Consider the following 13,011-nt stretch of genomic DNA (forward strand, 5'->3'; position numbering starts at 1 on the left):
AGCATTCACACTAATAATAAAGATTAGAAGAACAATACTGTGAATGCTTTTCAAGCATTCACACTAATAATAAAGATTAGAAGAACAATACTGTGAATGCTTTTCAAGCATTCACACTAATAAGCACAGATATGCAATATGTATAAAATAGTTATAACTGCACCTGAAATACAAAGTTAACATCATCATAAACATCTTAAGGCCATCTTAAAGCTATCTGTTACATTGTTAAAGCAATGATCATACTGCAGATTATATTATGCTGGTCAAATACTCTTCTGTTCATCCCCACACTGTCTAAGATGTTTTTTCTTGCATGAGCCTAAGCACTCATTTATACTCGTATCCAATACAACTGATTTCGGTTTTATGCTTCCTAAAACCCTTAAAATTCCTTGTCAACGTCTTTTAGTTTAACCAATCCTAAAGGAAATCAAGCTTTGCTGCTCTACTCTATTTCCCGTTCCCTGCAACATGTGTGTGGATGCTGAATGAGACGGGTGGAGGGATGAGCGCTACATGGTTGTGTTTGAGCAGGAGGGCCGGATGATGAATGGGCTTTTATAGACATGCTGTTCGTTTACAGAGGCTTGTAGGCGATGATCTCTTTAGTGTAATATGAAAAGGAAACAGACACATCGTGATATCACAAACACAATCCTACATTTGTGCCAACCTAATAAAATAATATGCAGTACTGTGTGAAACTCATCAAGTGGCCTGAACTAAAAGTTCTCCAGCAAGTTTAGTAGCATTGCTACTTGAGATTGTTCATGTTGCAGCCAAGAACTTCACTGGTGACTGCTGCCATGGTGTAAATCAGCTGGTTGGTTCCAGCGATGGTCACACTAGGGACTGTCCACTGCAGTAAAAACTCTGCATTATCACTCCGTTACCTGCTGCAAGCACTGCCACAGTCTGATTTTCTTTCATCACTACCTGAATTGTTTGACTAAAAGGAAAAAGAAATGGCAGATGTCCTTCTCTACAGGGGCAGAACTGTTGGCAAACTGTTCACCACCCCCCAACCGCCCTGTCTGTCATCACTCCACTAGCATTGCTGTTTGTAATTATATTCACTCCACTTTTACACACCTATACATAATATCCTAAAAGCCACAAATCAATTAGAACCCTGCTCTGTTTGGTAATGAACTGTGATAAAACAAATATCCCCTGCCTATGAAAAACCATAGGCTTCCCAAGGGAGTCATGAGTTCATAATGTTCATGTTCATAAACACTGAAAGCTGACATGGAGTAGGTCCCAGGCCCTGAACTCCATAAGCAAGAAAATGGATTGATGTATAAATACACACACACATATATACAAATATATTAGGGGTGCAACGACAAACAAAATTCACGGTTCGGTTCAGTTCGATACTTTGGTGTCACGGTTCGATATTTTTTCGATACAAAAAAAATGTTCATGCCTTTTTAATTTGTCATTTATTAAAATTATAAATATATATTTTAACTCAAACGTACAGTTTTTAAATTTAATGTTGCTGAAACAACAAAGTAATAAAAAATAAATAAATCTATCTGATGGAGGAATCCCTCATCTTTGGAAAAGAGAGTTTATTACAGAGAAATGGCTCTTTCAAAATAAAAGCTCTACTATACGCTTCTTCTGGGCTATATTCTCAGCAGCATATTAAACATATCAGGTCCCCATAAGGAGAATCCTGTGCTAACAGCTGTCTAAATGACTCGGGTAAAGTTTGTAGCATGGTGCTTGTTGTTTTGTCTGCTTCCACTTGTCTTTGCACTAGGATGATGTCGGAGTAAATGTGCAGTCATATTCGTTGTGTTCCCACTAGTGCTGTCAGCGTTAATCTGAAATGACCTTAACGCCACAACACGGCAAATCTCCGTTAACGAGCGACCGCGGATCGCCCCGTGCGTGGGGCTAGACGGCCAACACGTTAACGAGCTAACTGCGCTAACACACTAGTTCCCACCCATGTAATTGAGCATTGCATGGCACATCCAACATACTGTTTTACTTTAGTCCATGACGCGCTTACCTTCAGGGTCATACGTCACATGAAAACCAAAATAATTCCAAACGCCAGATCTGAATGAGGGTGGGGGAGGTTCAGTTTGCCATGTTGCAAGGAGCTTAACTTCTGTCTCGCTAGCTTGCCCTGCGCTCAGTGGATCTGCACTCGACAGTGCAGCCTAGGCGGAGTAGTCGAACGCAGATCCACTGAGCGCTCAACACAGACAGCATCGTCAGAAGGAAAGTTGATGAAATAAATTAAAAATGTTGTATTGTTCCATACATATGTGTACTGAACCGAAAGCACTGTATCGAACGGTTCAATATCGATACGAGTATCATTGCACCCCTAATATATGTGTATATATATGTGTGTGTGTGTGTTTCTGTGGTTCAGCATTATGATGCTGAACCACATCATAATGAATAAATGGATAAATTTCCAAAATCCCGGAGCAATGCAAATTAGCCGGTGCGAGGTAAGGAGCTCTGTCATTGGTTAGACAGTCTTAGCTTTGCACCTATACCAAAGGCCATTCAGCCTCTGTGTTTACACTCTGCCTACACAGATGTTGGACATGAGACGACACAGGAAAAGGATTTTTGATGTTTTTATTGAGATTTTATTTCTTTTTTTTCTGATTTGAAGTATTTATTAATGGAATAATAATTTATTTTCAAATACTGATTTATAAATTTTTTTCTTTTCAATTAAATTACTAGATAATAAATTACTTTTGTATTGAATAAATAAAATAACTTAAAAATGAATTTGTAAATTAATATTTTATCGCACAATTCATTGTTTAAGCAAAGAACTTTTTATTTCGATGCGCTGGATCTTCTGGTCCTCTGCACATAAGTGGATTTCCATTTAGACTTTATATAGACAACAACTCAAAGTGCTTTACAACAAGTCACATTCACCCATACGATCATCTAGTGCTGTACTTTAAACACTTTAAACACAAACACGGATACTGTGGGGAGAGGCCACAGAGGCACAGGGAGAAAACTCACACAGAAATCCAACAATTAAAGAGGAACCTTCTCGATGTAACACTACCATCCTGCAAGATGACCTGGTCCTGGGCCATCTTAATAAGCATGCTGTGCACAGTAGTTTCATATTCCTGCCAGAACAAACACCAGACAGTTTGTACACAAGGCTCAGATTCTCGCTTTGCCAGATACAGACAATAGTTTAAGATCCTAATGTCTCTGCACAGCTCTGTATGTACTGAAATATCCAACCTCAGATATTTCCTGCTCACTCTCTGCACCGCCTTAGACAACAAGTAGTTCATGCTATACATAGCATTGACTTTTCATTCCAGCCATGTGCACTCATCAGGGCATCAGTGCTGCCGTAGTAACCACACTAACACTTCCTTGCACCTGTTGAAATGGCCTCAGTCTGATCGTGCCCTGAACAAACTCACCTTTAACATCCCACACACGGACTAAAGATGTGCGTGTCAATAACACGTGACAGGAGAACATGCTGGTTGTCTGTCATGGGGCTGAATTAGAAACAGAGCAGGAACTACAGTTTGTCAGATTAAGACTGATCAGGTCCAACATCCGCTCCCAGCACTGATTTACACGTTTGGTGTCACATTGAAGGAAACGCCTACTGGCACAACCTGCATGTGTTAAACTGCTCCTGCGTGTAAACAGCGTGTCACTTACGGCTTTTTGCATCACAAGGACGCGCACTGGCGTCTCAGGGTGACTCAGATGTTTGCTGAATGAGGTGTAGACCGGACTAGGCGGGACTCATTTCACCAAAACACGAACTTTTCCACCCACCAGTGTTTATCTGTGTGCTTATTTTAAAGAATTATTCCATCGTTATCAAATACGAAGCATTACACGCACGTCGAGCCGTTTCTGCTGAGTCAGACACCAGTGCTCCCGTGTGCTGATTCTCGGGTCCATCTTAAACTGGTGTGTTTGCGAATGAACTTCGGTAAAACGTTACAACGTTACCGGGCGCGCAGAGGGTCTCGGAGGCGTGTCGTACCTGTCGGGTGGTCGCGGGCTCCTCGTTCCCGGTGGGTGAAGGTGTTTCTCCTTCAAGCGATGCTGGGGTGACCGGAGAAGAAGCCATGTCCCCCCGACATCACCTCTCACTAAGCGCCGCTCCTACTGTGACTTTCCTCGGTGTCCTCCAGCGTGCAATACGCTGCCTGGCGCAGTTTGCACGGACGGTGGACCGGTTGCGTCGCTCGTTTCCTGCGCGATCAAAGTGAGTCTTCGGCTGCACAGTGCAGCCACTGTCCCTCCTCCGGCCGGCGGACTAGTCCAGGCGAGGCGGATGACGTTGTCCCGGGTCTCGCTCGCTCTCGCACATGCAGGACTTGGCCCAGTCTGTCTTCTTCTGCCTCACTCTGCGCTCTGCTTTTCACTTCATGTCTTTTTGTTTTGTAAGGTGGCTAACACGATCACTCCTCTTCTGCCTGCAGGACTCTGTGACTGCTCTGTGCTGTGGCAGCACACTCCAGCCTGATAGTTCATTTTACAGCTTTTGGCACTGCGACGCTCTCCTCGGCTCGACAGACACAATCTCACCATGTCGGCACAATATACTGAGTGCAATCCATAACATGATTTTATTTCACTGTAACTTTTAAATCGACCAAATGTTGCGTAAATGACGTGTCACGTGACTTGAGCACACGCACACCCCCTGTCCTCACAGCAGACATTCATCTTAGCCCCCCCCCCCCCCCGTGTTTTGAGATCATTGCTGCAACAAAAAGTTGCCACAGATATTTCTACATGAAACGTACTGATTCAGTTGGCACATATTTAACTATGGTTGGATGAGACCTGCACTCTGTTTTAATATAATGTTGTTTTGTTTGAGTGGCTGAAATAAAGCTAATAAAATAAATGAATACTAAAATAAAGCTGAATCACATCACAGGAATGACACAGCCCTGTTCCTCCAGGCTGTTAACCTGTGAATCAGCAAACATGTATGATTTATTGTCATTCATTTGCTAAACAAACTTACCTCTGAACTTTGACCCTGACAATTCAATTTTATTTATATAGCGCCAAATCACAACAAAAGTCGCCTCAAGGCGCTTCATAGATACAGAGAAGAACCCAACAGTCATATGACCCCCTATGAGCAGCACTTTGGCGACAGTGGGAAGGAAAAACTCCCTTTTAACAGGAAGAAACCTCCGACAGAACCAGGCTCAGGGAGGGGCGGGGCCATCTGCTGTGATTGGTTGGGGTGAGAGAAGAAAAACAGGATAAAGACATGCTGTGGAAGAGAGACAGAGGTTAATAACAGGTATGATTCAATGCAGAGAGGTCTGTTAACACAACAAGGGAGATCCAGGTTTCCCAGCTGACGAGCAGAGGGCAGCGGCTTCCACTCGTTTGAGCAGTTTGTTGCGTGACCTCCTGTCTCTCACTGAACTAAAATGCCTCCAAACAACAGCAAAATAGATGGCACTCACTCCAACGTCTTGCAGCAAAAACATTAAGTGATGGGAAGAACAGGTGATGGATGAGCTGCAGATGTAACCGGTGTGATTCTGCGTTGTGTCTGATAAAAAAGGTAAAAGAAAGAAAGACCTCCCAGTAAATAATTTGCCCACTCCAGCTCCTACGACCAAATACAAACAGTGGGGAAGAGGGTTAGTTCAACCCACCACAGCTCCCAAGCTAGCAAGGAGTATATATTCATGCTAGCATTTATGGCGCCTAAAACACATTTATGATACACACATACGACACACTTATAACATCTAACAAAAACAGGCTTAATAATGACAATAATCGAACTAAAATTGCAACCAGAAACATCCAGGTGGCTAAATATGCATTATATGTGTGTTTTAAAGTGTTGGAAAGAAATGACACCCACCTCTCCCACAGGGGGATTGTAGAAAAGGGGAGAGGCAAAAGGGGTACACTGTATTTATAGGATTGCACCGAAGAAGAAGAAAAGAACGAGGAGGGGCTCTAACTGATAATGAACACAACTACAGGCTTGGAGGTCCTAAAAGTCAGGTATAAAAGGAGCAGTTTGGGGGTTTAGAACACATTATAACAATGTGATTTATGACCCTGTTACACAGAGCCAGCAGAATGAGCTGCTGCCACCACCACAATCAATGGTGACGCCAATTTAGAAAGAGCCCCAGTTGATTCCACTCTTGCCAGATGCTGAATACACATCGTCTAAAAGTGTGTGCCATTGACCAAAGGAGGAGTGGGCTGTTCACACATGCCTGTGTTCTTATGGAGCAGTCTTTGAGGATGGCGAGTCCAGAGCTGGAGGTTTAGATCTAAGAGAGTGATCCAAAGTCAGGAGAGGATTACACCCAACCTTCAGAGATCTTCCTATAAGCCAGAACTGGAAGCAGAGCCACCTTTGGCTATGATATCTTTACTGGACCCAGTAAGTCCAGTCAAGGTCAAAAACGTGGTCAGTCCCCCATTTAGTGCCATAGATCTGAAACATAGTAAACAAAATGCTAGTAAAAAGTTACAAACATGTTCAAGTTACATGTCTACTGAAGGAAACTGTTTCCAGGGCCTAATCCGTGGATCGACTTCCTCCGAGGCGTGGACGTCTATCAGCAGAGAATGTACCTTCACCTATCAGCAGAGAATGTCCCTTAGTCTGTAACACAGTCAAATATATTCTCAAGTAATATTCAAGCATGCCATTCAGCGTGTTAGTACGAGCTCGGGAGCAGCTTGGGAGAACAAGAAAACAGAGACTGCTTTAGATTGTCTTCCCAAAGTGACTCAACTTTATTCACAAGTACAACAGTTTATATAGAGGGTAAAATTCATGAGACAGCAGATTATCAGTTTAAACCAGTACAGACCAAGATAAGGCAGCGTCTTCCTGCCCTTGGGTGAAGAAGCATCCTTTGTGTAGTTTATTAGTTCAGCTACAATTGTGATTATCTCAGCGACATATTTTCAAGGCACAAAACGAAGAGTTCTTACATTAGTGAAATCTGAAACAAACCATTTGGCCTTCAACAGGCGTCTAAAAGATTAAGAAACTAATGTAGCTGAGGGAGTGATCTCTGTGGTATTTCAACCTTGTACCAGCCTGTGATTCTCACACATCAATTCTTGGGTCAAAGAGAAAAATAACTAAAACAAAGGGGCCTTATTGAATGACAGAGTTTTCCTGCATAATGTCACTATAAAACAATATCCAGTAAATGCTACCATGGTACTAAAATACCTAACAGTTCCCCTCTTTTATTATTTTTAAAAATAATAACTCAAATAGAAAGGAAAAATCACAAATGTAATAACATAATATAAAAAGCAAATCATAAAATGTAATAGTTCACAACCTAATGTTCAATATACACATCAGGAACATCATTGGTAACATCTGGCACATCCTCAGGATCAATTTGTGCTAATTGCAAATACATTGAAGTAGCTGTACTAGTAGCTATATGGGTTATCATTGAAAATGTGGCTTGCAGAAATTTGAACAGGGTTGCACTTTACAATACGAAATAGTAAATAAAAATCCTAAGGTTAATGCAGTAGATATGATTAATAACCTAAATATATAAAAAAGACAGTTCTTTAGTCGTCTCCTGGCCTGGTCCCAGGTTCGAGAGACCCCGTATAAGCGTCGTGTGATGACAATGGGCATTTCATTTTCTCCATTATCAGGATGAAACGAGTCTATCTTTATCAGGTTAGACATTGTGTGGTACTCTAGGCTTTCTGTTCCTGCTGGATGTTCGAGTACCTTGTTGTTGTTCAGGCGGGGGATCAAAGGGCTTTCTGAGTCTTGGCTCTTTCAGGCGTTGTGTGTTAATCAGTGATTGTGTGTGTGTAGGTGTATTGGATCCGGGCGCTGGCTCGCCTGAGTCGTCATCTATAGGTGTATTGAATCCGGGCGCTGGCTCGCCGGAGACGTCATCTACTTGATCCGACGCCTTAGGTGGTTTGGTGGGGCTGGTCTTAACCCTGCTGGCATGAATCCACTGAGGTTGTCCGTCTGTGAGGATGCTGGTTCTTCGTCACTGCCAGTACAGTCTGGGGCTGGAACACGCGCGGCCTCCCAGAGTGTCCTTGGTTTTAGTGACTTCTCCAACACGCATCTCCTTGTCTCCACTTGTGGAACCGTGGAGGGGAAAGGCTGAGAGAGACAAACTTTCTGATAGTTATTATTCAGTTTTTCTACCAGGTTGTGAACATCAGTGGACAATGCAATATACATCACCTTCTACTAGCGGTGCCCCTCTGGAAGCTGACCATGGTGTTGGAAATAGTCTTATTTCAAATGGAAATAATTTGGTTACTGCAGATGGAGTCATAATGTATGAAATGGAAAATCTGGTTGTGGTAAATGCTGATGTTTTGCTTTTGATTTTCCTACATTAGTTCGTGCACATGTTAGACAGGTTGTTAATATGCTTTTACTGCATGTGATGTTTTCTCAATTACAAATCTTGATTTTATTGCCCCTATTACCCCTCTTTGTCCGACATGACTCACACAGTGAAAATGTCGGGCAAGGACTGGCATCAGGGAATATGGGAGGGCAATCAAACCCTTAAGATTTTTGTATAGGCCATCTCTGTCATCTAAGGTACAGTCATTATTCTCCCAATAGGTGTAATCACATGCAGAGGCTTGCTCTTGTATGAATTTTAAATCAACATTTGTGTCTAAATAGTCTGGGAGTGTAACAAGTGGCAGCTGTAGGGGCACAGATAATACTTCCTGCGGAGGTGGGAGCTGCAGCCTTGGCTGTCACGTCTGCTAAGGCATTACCTGTTGCTTCGTCTGTGTCAGCTGTACTGTGTCCTTTCGTTTTTACAACTGCAACAGCCGATGGTAGCTGTATAGCCTGAAAAAGTCTTTGCACAAGATCAGAATTAGCAATTTATTTTCCATCAGCAGATCTAAATCCTCTCTGTCTCCACAATGTGCCAAAGTCATGCACAACGCCAAATGCATAGCGGCTGTCTGCGTAAATTGTCACATGCTTATCCAAATGTAGCTCACAGGCGCGTATTAAAGCCATGAGCTCTGCTTTTTGTGCTGAGTGAAATGGTAATGAGTGAGCCTCTAGTATGATGTCAGGCACTGTTACCACTGAATAGCCACAAAGAAATGAGTTGTCACTCGGCCTTGAACAGGACCCGTCCACATAAACCGTGGCTGAGTCTGGGATAGGTGTTTGCTCTAAATCTGGACATGGTGCTGTGGATTCCTGTATACGTGTCATGCAGTCATGATCGTCAGGGTCGTCTGAACCATCCTGTCGGTCAGAGGAACACAGCATACGAATAAGTAAGTGTGCTGGCGAATTGGGTGTGCTGCTTGCTTTTATAGTGAGATTTGCTGTTGAAGTCAGTGTAGCTTCATAACCTGAGCGACGTTGTGCGGTCATGTGTTGTGTAGTTATGTTTGCTAGAATGGTCGTGACCTGGTGATTGGTGTGTAGAATAGTGTCATGTGAGAGTGTGAGCTTCTCGCAGTCCCTTATCATGATAGAGCAAGCTGCTACTGCTCTCAGGCAGGCCGGCATTCCCTGAACAATTCAGGCAGCACCTTTGAGTGGCGGAGGTCAGCACTCCCTGTAATGCATTGAAAGAGGCAGTCATTTCTGTGGACCACAGTATTCGAGGAGGCTTGTCTTTTTTACAACAGTCACGCAGAATGTGGTCATGAAAAGAACAGTCTGGTATCCACTGTCTGCAATAGTTCACCATGCCTAGGAAGGACAACATTTCCTTCTGTGTAGTGGGCCGAGGGACGGAGGTCACAGCTTTGACCCTGTCTGCAGTCATGGAACGTTTTCCGTGAGACAGTGTGAATCCCAAATATTGAACAGAAGTCTGACAGTACTGCATTTTCTTTGCTGATGCTTTGTGGCCAGTCTTTTGGAGGTGCTGGAGAAGCATGTGTGTAGCAGTTTGACATAGTTTTTCACTCAGAGCACAGAGGAGGAGGTCATCCACGTGTGGATCAGGGTGCAGCCCTGGAGGAGTAAAGCTGTCCAGGGTAGCACAGATCACCATTGAGAAAGCAGCAGGGCTGTCTATCATGCCTTGAGGCAGACGAGTCCAAGTGTACTGCTTATTTCTATGTGTGAATGCAAATAACGGCTGTGTGTCTTCATGCACAGGTACTGAGAAAAAGGCGGAGCACAAATCCACCACGGTAAAATGTGTATGCAATGCATGTCAATATGCTGTGAACATCTGAAACGAGAGGTGGCAGAGGAATGTTGACTGCATTAATTTGCCTTAAGTCTTGTATGAAACGCCATATGCCAGGTTTGTTAGGCTTTGGCACAGGATTGACAGGAGTGTGGGCTTTATTACTTCTGTAGTCAATAAATCTCCTATCATGACATCTAGGGCTGAGGCTTTTTCGGCAGAAATGGGATGTTGCTTGACATATACTGGCTTGTTGTGTTTTAATAGGTGTACGTGATAAAGTGTACAGTCAATAAATCCTATATCATTCTCACTTTTAGACCACAATGTCATATTCTGGTATTCAGCTGGCAAGGTAAGTGCAGAAATAGTACAGTCGATAGGGTAGGTTAGATCTATGTGACGACATGGTGTAGTTATGTCATAAACTATGTCTGAGTTATGTGACAAAATCACTGTTTGACCTTAGAGAAACAAAAGTGTGGCTCCCAGTCATGGGATTACCTGGTAGTGGCGTCTGTACACGTTTTTTTTGGCACAGTGTGTGACATAGAGTACCGGACAAAAAGGATGTTGAGTTCATTCTCTGCTGAGGGTCCAGCTGACACAGAGGATGTTCCTTCTCCATCATGTCGGTACATAGGGCAGAGAAAACATAAGCTGTTATCAGTGTCAGCAAACATTTCACCCTTTATGTTAAATGAAATACACAAATTCATTTTTGCTCTGGGTGTCTGCGGCTGCTGGAAAACTGAGCCACAATAAAAACACATATCTCTACTTTTATCCTTCCGTCCTCTGAAACTTCCTTGCTGTGCTGGAGCGGGTAATCCTGCATACATTAGTTTCTCACTTTCCTCTGAGCCTTCTACATCAAAATTCAACTTTATCTTAACACTTTTAGCTTTCGTGGTAGTATCTGCACTGGCCTTCAGTTTTACTGACCTGTTTTCTGGCGATAATCGTTCGGGATAGGGCTCCGGAAATAAATTAGAATGCATTGAACTTACAGTCCGTAAGTTGTAAACAAAGTCAGTCACATAAGCACTTCCACACGTTCTGGATACGTGATCATGGACGTCTTCACCAATTCGCGGACGTGGGTTACACGTAACCGGAAATGGGAGTTGTACTGAGCCGTTATTTGAGACTTTATTTTGTATTTTATTAATTTTTGGTTTTACAGGTACTTTAGATTTTTTATCGGACCTGTCTGTGGTCTTTGAATAATTCTGACCCATGTTCAGTGATTTCCAGAGGGGTTTACACGCTAGGAGGATTTAGGTTAGTATTTATTTTTGCTGTGGCACACCTGAGGTTACTTGATTTTTTGCTAGCAATTTTATCTTTTTAGTGAGCAACTTCTCACTTTTTAACGAGCAACTTCTCGTTTTATGACCCCAGGCAACTTCCTGTGTCCTTTCTGCTGGTGAGCAACTTCTTAGTTTATGACAGCAGGCAACTTCCTGTGTCCTTTCTGCTTTTATTTACAAAACAACAGGCAACTTCCTGTGTTTCTATGTGGGCCACTAAAGAAGGCTCCTCAGTGTATCCCACTTGTTACTATGTGGGCCACTGAAGAAGGCCTCGTCAGCGTATCCCGTTTCTATGTGGATCACTGAGAAAGGCATAACACAGTCCTATAAAATAAAAGACGAGTGCCTACCTTCGTCAGGATCCCACTTCTGACACCAAAATTGAAGGAAACTGTTTCCAGGGCCTAATCCGTGGATCGACTTCCTCCGAGGCGTGGACGTCTATCAGCAGAGAATGTACCTTCACCTATCAGCAGAGAATGTCCCTTAGTCTGTAACACAGTCAAATATATTCTCAAGTAATATTCAAGCATGCCATTCAGCGTGTTAGTACGAGCTCGGGAGCAGCTTGGGAGAACAAGAAAACAGAGACTGCTTTAGATTGTCTTCCCAAATTGACTCCACTTTATTCACAAGTACAACAGTTTATATAGAGGGTAAAATTCATGAGACAGCAGATTTATCAGTTTAAACCAGTACAGACCAAGATAAGGCAGTGTCTTCCTGCCCATGGGTGAAGAAGCATCCTTTGTGTAGTGTATCAGTTCAGCTACAATTGTGATTATCTCAGCGACATATTTTCAAGGCACAAAACGAAGAGTTCTTACATTAGTGAAATCTGAAACAAACCATTTGGCCTTCAACAGGCGTCTAAAAGATTAAGAAACTAATGTAGCTGAGGGAGTGATCTCTGTGGTATTTCAACCTTGTACCAGCCTGTGATTCTCACACATCAATTCTTGGGTCAAAGAGAAAAATAACTAAAACAAAAGGGGCCTTATTGAATGACAGAGTTTTCCTGCATAATGTCACTATAAAACAATATCCAGTAAATGCTACCACGGTACTAAAATACCTAACACCCTCTTTCCCCCACTTAGCCGTCTTTGGATTACGGACATATTTCCCCATTTGTATGAAGCTGGACTCTAAGGAGGAATACCTTGAAAGCGAACTTTAAAAAGAAGAGGACCAAAAAGGACTTTTGCACAGAAAGATCACAGCATTGATTTATTATTTAATTGTGGGCATTTATGTTGTGTGTTGTGTTAATTATTTTGTTCCATTTCCCCTTTCCTCCATTTATTCAATATATTTTTGGTACAAGATATTGCAGTCTTTGGTCTCATCATTCACACCATCTAGGCTCCATAAAGAACTATTTCTTCTGCGCGTCAGTCAGTAAACTCATCCATTGAAATAAACTAGTCCTTAAATAACTTTGAGTTACACAGTGGCAAATGTAATAGAGAAAGACACAGGGCCACCTGAAATCTGTCGTC

At 42.6% G+C, this 13,011-nt stretch overlaps 1 long non-coding RNA gene across 1 annotated transcript in view; it reads right to left on the reverse strand.

The window, feature by feature from the left end:
• Nucleotides 1-4,617, reverse strand: part of LOC112433374 (uncharacterized) — a 254,707-nt gene extending 250,090 nt beyond the window's left edge. Inside the window, exon 1 of the long non-coding RNA XR_013100570.1 lies at nt 4,034-4,617. This is a non-coding gene — a long non-coding RNA (uncharacterized LOC112433374). The remainder of the gene's footprint in view (nt 1-4,033) is intronic.
• Nucleotides 4,618-13,011: the final 8,394 nt, after the last annotated feature.

This window comes from Maylandia zebra, linkage group LG2 (assembly GCF_041146795.1).
Source record: "Maylandia zebra isolate NMK-2024a linkage group LG2, Mzebra_GT3a, whole genome shotgun sequence".
Taxonomy (NCBI): domain Eukaryota; kingdom Metazoa; phylum Chordata; class Actinopteri; order Cichliformes; family Cichlidae; genus Maylandia; species Maylandia zebra.